General features: G+C 49.3%; 1 protein-coding gene across 3 annotated transcripts in view; it reads left to right on the top strand.

The window, feature by feature from the left end:
* LOC123766225 (rho GTPase-activating protein 7) overlaps window positions 1–7,205 on the top strand; it is a 126,365-nt gene that overhangs the window by 19,782 nt on the left and 99,378 nt on the right. The window contains exon 1 of one of the 3 annotated variants that reach the window (XM_069327938.1): window positions 6,830–7,205. This exon is cut by the window's right edge and continues 91 nt beyond it. The exons of the other annotated variants lie outside the window; for them this stretch is intronic. The gene's annotated coding sequence lies outside the window, so the exon portion shown is untranslated. Of the gene's footprint in view, window positions 1–6,829 lie in introns of those variants that run through there. 3 annotated transcript variants of the gene reach the window in all.

Consider the following 7,205-nt stretch of genomic DNA (forward strand, 5'->3'; position numbering starts at 1 on the left):
ATGTGGACTGTCACACACTGTGGACATGTGGTGTGTCACACACTCTGGACATGTGGTGTGTCACACACTGTGGACATGTGGTGTGTCACACACTGTGGACATGTGGTGTGTCACACACTGTGGACATGTGGTGTGTCACACACTCTGGACATGTGGTGTGTCTCACACTCTGGACATGTGGTGTGTCTCACACTCTGGACATGTGGTGTGTCTCACACTCTGGACATGTGGTGTGTCTCACACTCTGGACATGTGTTGTGTCTCACACTCTGGACATGTGTTGTGTCTCACACTCTGGACATGTGGTGTGTCTCACACTCTGGACATGTGGTGTGTCACACACTCTGGACATGTGGTGTGTCTCACACTCTGGACATGTGTTGTGTCTCACACTCTGGACATGTGTTGTGTCACACACTCTGGACATGTGGTGTGTCTCACACTCTGGACATGTGGTGTGTCACACACTCTGGACATGTGGTGTGTCTCACACTCTGGACATGTGTTGTGTCACACACTCTGGACATGTGGTGTGTCTCACACTCTGGACATGTGTTGTGTCACACACTCTGGACATGTGGTGTGTCTCACACTCTGGACATGTGGTGTGTCACACACTCTGGACATGTGGTGTGTCTCACACTCTGGACATGTGTTGTGTCTCACACTCTGGACATGTGGTGTGTCTCACACTCTGGACATGTGGTGTGTCACACACTCTGGACATGTGTTGTGTCACACACTCTGGACATGTGGTGTGTCTCACACTCTGGACATGTGGCGACATGCACGACCGCCTCAAATTCTTTATTGTCTTTTGTTCATGTCGGAAGCGAGTCATTCTGCAGCGTTACTGAGGACTGTCACCTGGTCACCGAGGCCCAGGTGACAGTCACACCTTGTTCTGGCGCTCCTGGGACTGTGGCAGCCGGCCCTCTAGCGCACCTGGGACTGTGGCAGCCGGCCCTCTACCGCACCTGGGACTGTGGCAGCCGGCCCTCTACCGCACCTGGGACTGTGGCAGCCGGCCCTCTAGCGCACCTGGGACTGTGGCAGCCGGCCCTCTACCGCACCTGGGACTGTGGCAGCCGGCCCTCTACCGCACCTGGGACTGTGGCAGCCGGCCCTCTAGCGCACCTGGGACTGTGGCAGCCGGCCCTCTACCGCACCTGGGACTGTGGCAGCCGGCCCTCTAGCGCACCTGGGACTGTGGCAGCCGGCCCTCTAGCGCACCTGGGACTGTGGCAGCCGGCTCTCTAGCGTGACACAGTCCGTATCTGAATCCGTTCTAGCGTACTGTTGTGACAAATAATGGTGATGCGGTAAAGAAAGATAAATGGTATGGCGGAGGTGGAGTGTGACAGCCAGCGACCCCTACTCCTTGTCGCGTATAATTACTGCCCCGGGAACACATTTTGTGTTGTGCGGGCTGCACCACCACAACGACATCTTAATTGTCCATGTCCGACCATTCCTGCCAGGTATTAGGGAACATTGCCGTCTCTGTGAACTCAAACAACTCCCATCGACTTGTAGAAAGGAAGGAGAGAACGGAAATATCCACAACTTGCTTACTGTAGGTGCAGCCTGCACATGACTGTAGGTGCAGCCTGCACATGACTGTAGGTGCAGCCTGCACATGACTGTAGGGACAGCCTGCACATGGCAGTAAAGCTTTGTCAGAGTCCGAGTAGGACAGGAACGCTGAATATATATATATATATATATATATATATATATATATATATATATATATATATATATATATATTATATATTCAGCTCTGGGGTTCAGTTCCTGAACCCATTATGTGCCTCTGTAACACTTTCCAGCACCGCCCACGGGCTGGGTATGGGGTGCATAATAAAAAAAACTATTGAAATTGAACGCTTGTCGCGAAAACAATGGACCGACCCGTATTATCAGACCGGAACAGCACCAATTGTCTCTTTTAGACAGTTTAGTGTCACTGAATAGATAAAAGCCTTGAGCTTTGTGTGAGAGCCAAGAGGGGCCCTATCTGAGGCACCAACAATGTAACATAACATAATTGTCTTTGTAAAGTTAACGGCAAAATTAGGGACCTACAGTATTTTGGTACCTGACTGGGATTCTGGGAGATAGCACGGCGCTTGCGGCACCCCGGGAGCCGGTCGGCCGAGCGGACAGCACGCTGGACTTGTGATCCTATGGTCCTGGGTTCGATCCCAGGCGCCGGCGAGAAACAATGGGCAGAGTTTCTTTCACCCTATGACCCTGTTACCTAGCAGTAAAATAGGTACCTGGATTTTAGTCAGCTGTCACGGGCTGCTGCTTCCTGGGGGTGGAGGCCTGGTCGAAGACCGGGCCGCTGGGACACTAAAGCCCCGAAATCATCTCAAGATAACCCCCTGTTGTTGGTGTTTTTATCAGATTTAGCTACTCGGAACGAAATTTCCATGTAGCACGGGCTATAGCGAGCCCGTAAACACACATCTCCTCCTCCCTCTGTATCCAGAACTAAGACTTCATGAAGGTAATGCCCCAGGGAGGCTTCAGGATGACCAGCTTCGCACTCAGTCATTACTGACAAATGACTGGAACTCATTACTGACGGTCGCAGTAATGAGTTCCAGGGCTTCAGCGTATTGGAGGGGAAAGATACGGAAGGAAACGCAGAATACAACCAGTGAGGAGTAGAGGTGCTATAGGCACACTCAGACAGCACTGTCTAAACGTCAGAGGTGTTCAGTCTCTCTGAACACCTCTGAAGTGGAGGTGTTCTTCTTCTTTTTTTTTGATCAAAAATGCACCAGGTAGAGGTGTTGTCGTGGGTGGTCCCATGGTGGGGGTGGTGCCGTGGTGTGATGGTGGGTAGTGGTGTCGTGGTGGATGGTGATGTGGTGATGGTGGGCGAGTGGTGCTGTAGTATTGGTCTTGCTTGGTTTAAATTCCAGTAGCCACTTCAGCTTATCCAAATTTTCCCTTTGTTCCCTGCAAACTTTCCCCATGTTTATCTTGGTCAAAATGTTGGCGTCATTAGCATACAGTTAGAGGAAGGAGTCTATTTCCTCCGGGAGATCATTTACACAGATGAGGAGCAAGATTGGTCTTGTCGTGCGTGACCTTTGAGTCACTGCTGTAACATCCCGCCTCGCTGAAGGCCTCGTCTCACTGCCTTCTTTTGTTTAGATATCACCTTATACACTGAAGCAACTTTTGTTTAGATACCACCTTATACACTGAAGCAACTTTTGTTTAGATACCACCATATACACTGTAGCAACTTTTGTTTAGATACCACCTTATACACTGAAGCAACTTTTGTTTAGATACCACCTTATACACTGAAGCAACTTTTGTTTAGATACCACCTTATACACTGAAGCAACTTTCCTTTTTCTCGTTATTTCCATGTGGGCTAATGTGTCGGAGTGTTTTCAACTGTACAATAATATGGAATCTGCCCAATGTTCTCTGTCGGATGTGATCTCTGACGCCCGGGTCATTGAATTTTGTGAGGCAAGGTTTGCCGTGCTTGAACCCAGCCTGGGGGGGTGGGGTGTGGTGAATGGTGGTAGATTTTGCTTTTGGGGGATAGTGGGGCTGTTGTGGTCAATAGTGCAGGGGTTACGGTTGTGCTTTTATGCTATAAGGATTGTGTGATAGTTGATGGTGCTGAGGTTGTGGGTTGTGCCGTGAAGGAGGAGGACTTGCAGTGGCTGTGTCTCACAGAGATGATCCCATAAGTAATAAGTTTCATTGGCTTCAGACACACGCACGCACTTGCACCCGAGTGTGGTCAAGTGCGTGCGGATGTAACAGCAACTTGTACTCGCACACCTGGAGGATGTGGTGAGCCGTGTCTGGCGGTGCCGGCCGCTCTTCACACACGCGCACCGCAGCTCCCTGCGAGCGGTTACTATTCTGCGATAATTTAAGGGGGGCGTTAGTTCAAGAAGGAGCGGGAGGGTCTCAGAGGAGGGACGAGGCCAGCCCTGGAGGTGAGCTCGGAGCTGTGGCACTGAGGAGGTTCTGCTCTTGTTACTGAAATCAGAGATGTGGCATTGTGGTTGTGCTGAAGGTGGTGGTGGTGCTGAGGGTGGTGGTGGTGGTGCTGAGGGTGGTGGTGGTGGTGCTGAGGGTGGTGAAGGTGCTGAGGGTGGTCTTCTTTGAGACCGACACATAGATGAAAAGCAACATGTAAAAGATCTGGAAATTATGATGTCTGACGACTTGACATTTAGTGAACATAACCGAGCGGATATAGCGGCGGCGGCCAGGAAAATGACAGGATGAATTATGAGAACGTTCAAATCCAGGGACCTCACAGCAATGCTAATACTCTTTAAATCACTGGTGTTGTCCCGTCTTGAGTATTGCTCGATACTCACTTCTCCCTTCAGAGCAGGAGAGATTGCTGAAATAGAGGGAATACAGAGAACATATACGGCACGCATAAACGAGATAAAGCACCTAAATTATTGGGATCGTCTCAAAGCTCTCCAAATGTACTCACTAGACAGGAGACGAGAGAGATACCAAATAATATACACATGCAAAATACTGGAGGGCCAGGTCCCAAATCTGCTCAGTAAAATAACAACGTACTGGAGTGAACGATATGGAAGAAAATACAGAATAGAACCAATGAAGAGCAGAGGTGCCATAGGCACAATCAGAGAACACTGTATAAACATCAGAGGTCCGCGGTTGTTCAACGTCCTCCCAGCGACTATAAGAAATATTGCCGGAACAACCGTGGACATCTTCAAGAGAAATCTAGACTGTTTTCTAAAACGCGTGCCGATCAATCGGGCTGTGGTGGGTATGTGGGCCTGCGGGCTGCTCCAAGCAACAGTCTAGTGGACCAAACTCTCACAAGTCAAGCCTGGCCTCAGGCCGGGCTTGGGGAGTAGAAGAACTCCCAGAACCCCATCAACCAGGTAACTCCAGGCATGTGTCGGGTACGGGGTGGGTAGGCAAGAGGGTGGGCGTGTGGGGTGCAGGGTGGGTGTTCACAGCACCTCATTGTGCCGGCTGCTGCAGTGGACAAAAACTTTCATTGTCGCCTCGTGCTGAGCTCAGGAGTGCACAGGAATGCTGCTGTTTCTTGTAGTACACTTGCCTTGTACTGTAGTAACGGCGTAGGAAGATTGTAATTACCTAAGTGTAATTACAGGATGAGAGCTACGCTCGTGGTGTCCCGTCTTCCCAGCACTCTTTGTCATATAACGCTTTGAAATTACTGACGGTTTTGGCCTCCACCACCTTTTCACCTAACTTGTTCCGTCTACCACTCTGTTTACAAAAGTGAATTTTCTTATATTTCTCCGGCAGGTTTATTTCGTTAGTTTAAATCTATGACCTCTTGTTCCTGAAGTTCCGGGTCTCAGGAATTCTTCCCTATCAATATTATTGATTCCTGTTACTATTTTGTACGTAGTGATTATATCGCCTCTTTTTCTTGTATCTTCTAGTTTTGCATATTTAATGCCTTTAATCTCTCCTCATAGCTCTTGTCCTTCAGTTCTGGGAGCCACTTAGTGGCATATCTTTGCACACGTGTACATAAGGTGTTGCAGGATGTAGTATACACAAACGCTTTCCCTACATTAATATGTGGAGGGGGGGGGGAGGGCTTAAGTTCTCTACGAATTCTTTAATTGACAAATATGACTGTTTCGGTATGAGGATAATTACTAGGTTTTTGTTCACTATAATTACTAATGACCCCCCCCCCCACTAATGATCTCAACAGTTGTGTGCAGGTGAGTGAGTGTGGAACACCCTTGAGATTAAGATTATAGATTATCTTGAGATGATTTCGGGGCTATAGTGTCCCCGCGGCCAGATCCTCGACCAGGCCTCCACCCCCAGGAAGCAGCCCGTGACAGCTGACTAACACCCAGGTACCTATTTTACTGCTAGGTAACAGGGGCATAGGGTGAAAGAAACTCTGCCCATTGTTTCTTGCCGGCGCCCGGGATTGAACCCGGGAACACAGGATCACAAGTCCAGCGTGCTGTCCACTCGGCTCCCGGTGCCTTTCTCGTGAAAATCTGGGCACCTTGGGTCGCTGTATTTACTTTCGTCTGGTCAGATCAAAACCGTTTCTAGACTAGTCAGGTGTGTGAGACTGGGATGATGATGTTTTAGAGTCAGCTACGTGGAACACAAAGTTGCAAGTAGCACGGTCTATGGTGAGCCCGTAGTGGATTTACCTGGCACAGGAGCGGGGCAAGTAGCACGGTCTATGGTGAGCCCGTAGTGTACTTACCTGGCACAGGAGCGGGGCAAGTAGCACGGTCTATGGTGAGCCCGTAGTGTACTTACCTGGCACAGGAGCGGGGCAAGTAGCATGGTCTATGGTGAGCCCGTAGTGTACTTACCTGGCACAGGAGCGGGTCAAGTAGCATGGTCTATGGTGAGCCCGTAGTGTACTTACCTGGCACAGGAGCGGGGCTATAACTGAGACAGACTGTGAGTGTTTCAGTCATCATGAGTGTAGAGGAGCGTCTGGGCTGGGGCAGGTGTGATGCAAGTGTTTCGTAGTATTTGGCGTCCTAGTTGATTCTTGCAGGACAGTCTGGCACCGCCCCACCGCCTGCCTCCTGTCAGTACCCGGAGTAGTACTTGTACCTACACTTCTACTTTCCTTCTCACGTTCCACTGTTTGTAGTTTTTGAAATCGGTAAACTTCACCGTTCAGGTAATTATCGTGAATACCGCAATGATTAACTGCCTATATTTATTTTCTGGTTTGTTTTAAGAGCTGAAGGTTGAGCATGGTGAGGCCGCGCTGTACGACATGCTCCCAAGGTCGCTTGGCAGCACCACCACTCACCTCACCACTTTAGTTGCGTAGAATGCCACGAGAGTGACGGTGTGACGCTCCTTAAGCTGTGACACGTGTATTAGATTATCTCTGTATTCCTCAAGTGACAGTTGCGTTTGGCAGAAAACAGAGGTTTATGTGTGTGTGAGAGATACATAATGTATAGTAAAGTGTAGCTAATTGTTATTATAGGTCTATATACCCCGGAATGAAATAGTGTTATTAATGTGTTTATTAAGTTCAAAAGATGGACCAAAAAGTAAAAACATGTCCCCCCAAGAACGTTCTTCCCAACGTGCTCTTCCGAAGCATGAGAAAATAAAGTAGGAACGGCTGCGACAGGATCGTTGTGGAGGCGCTTACCCTTCCTTGTATCACCACAGCATCA

This window comes from Procambarus clarkii, chromosome 20, assembly GCF_040958095.1.
Source record: "Procambarus clarkii isolate CNS0578487 chromosome 20, FALCON_Pclarkii_2.0, whole genome shotgun sequence".
Lineage (NCBI taxonomy): Eukaryota > Metazoa > Arthropoda > Malacostraca > Decapoda > Cambaridae > Procambarus > Procambarus clarkii.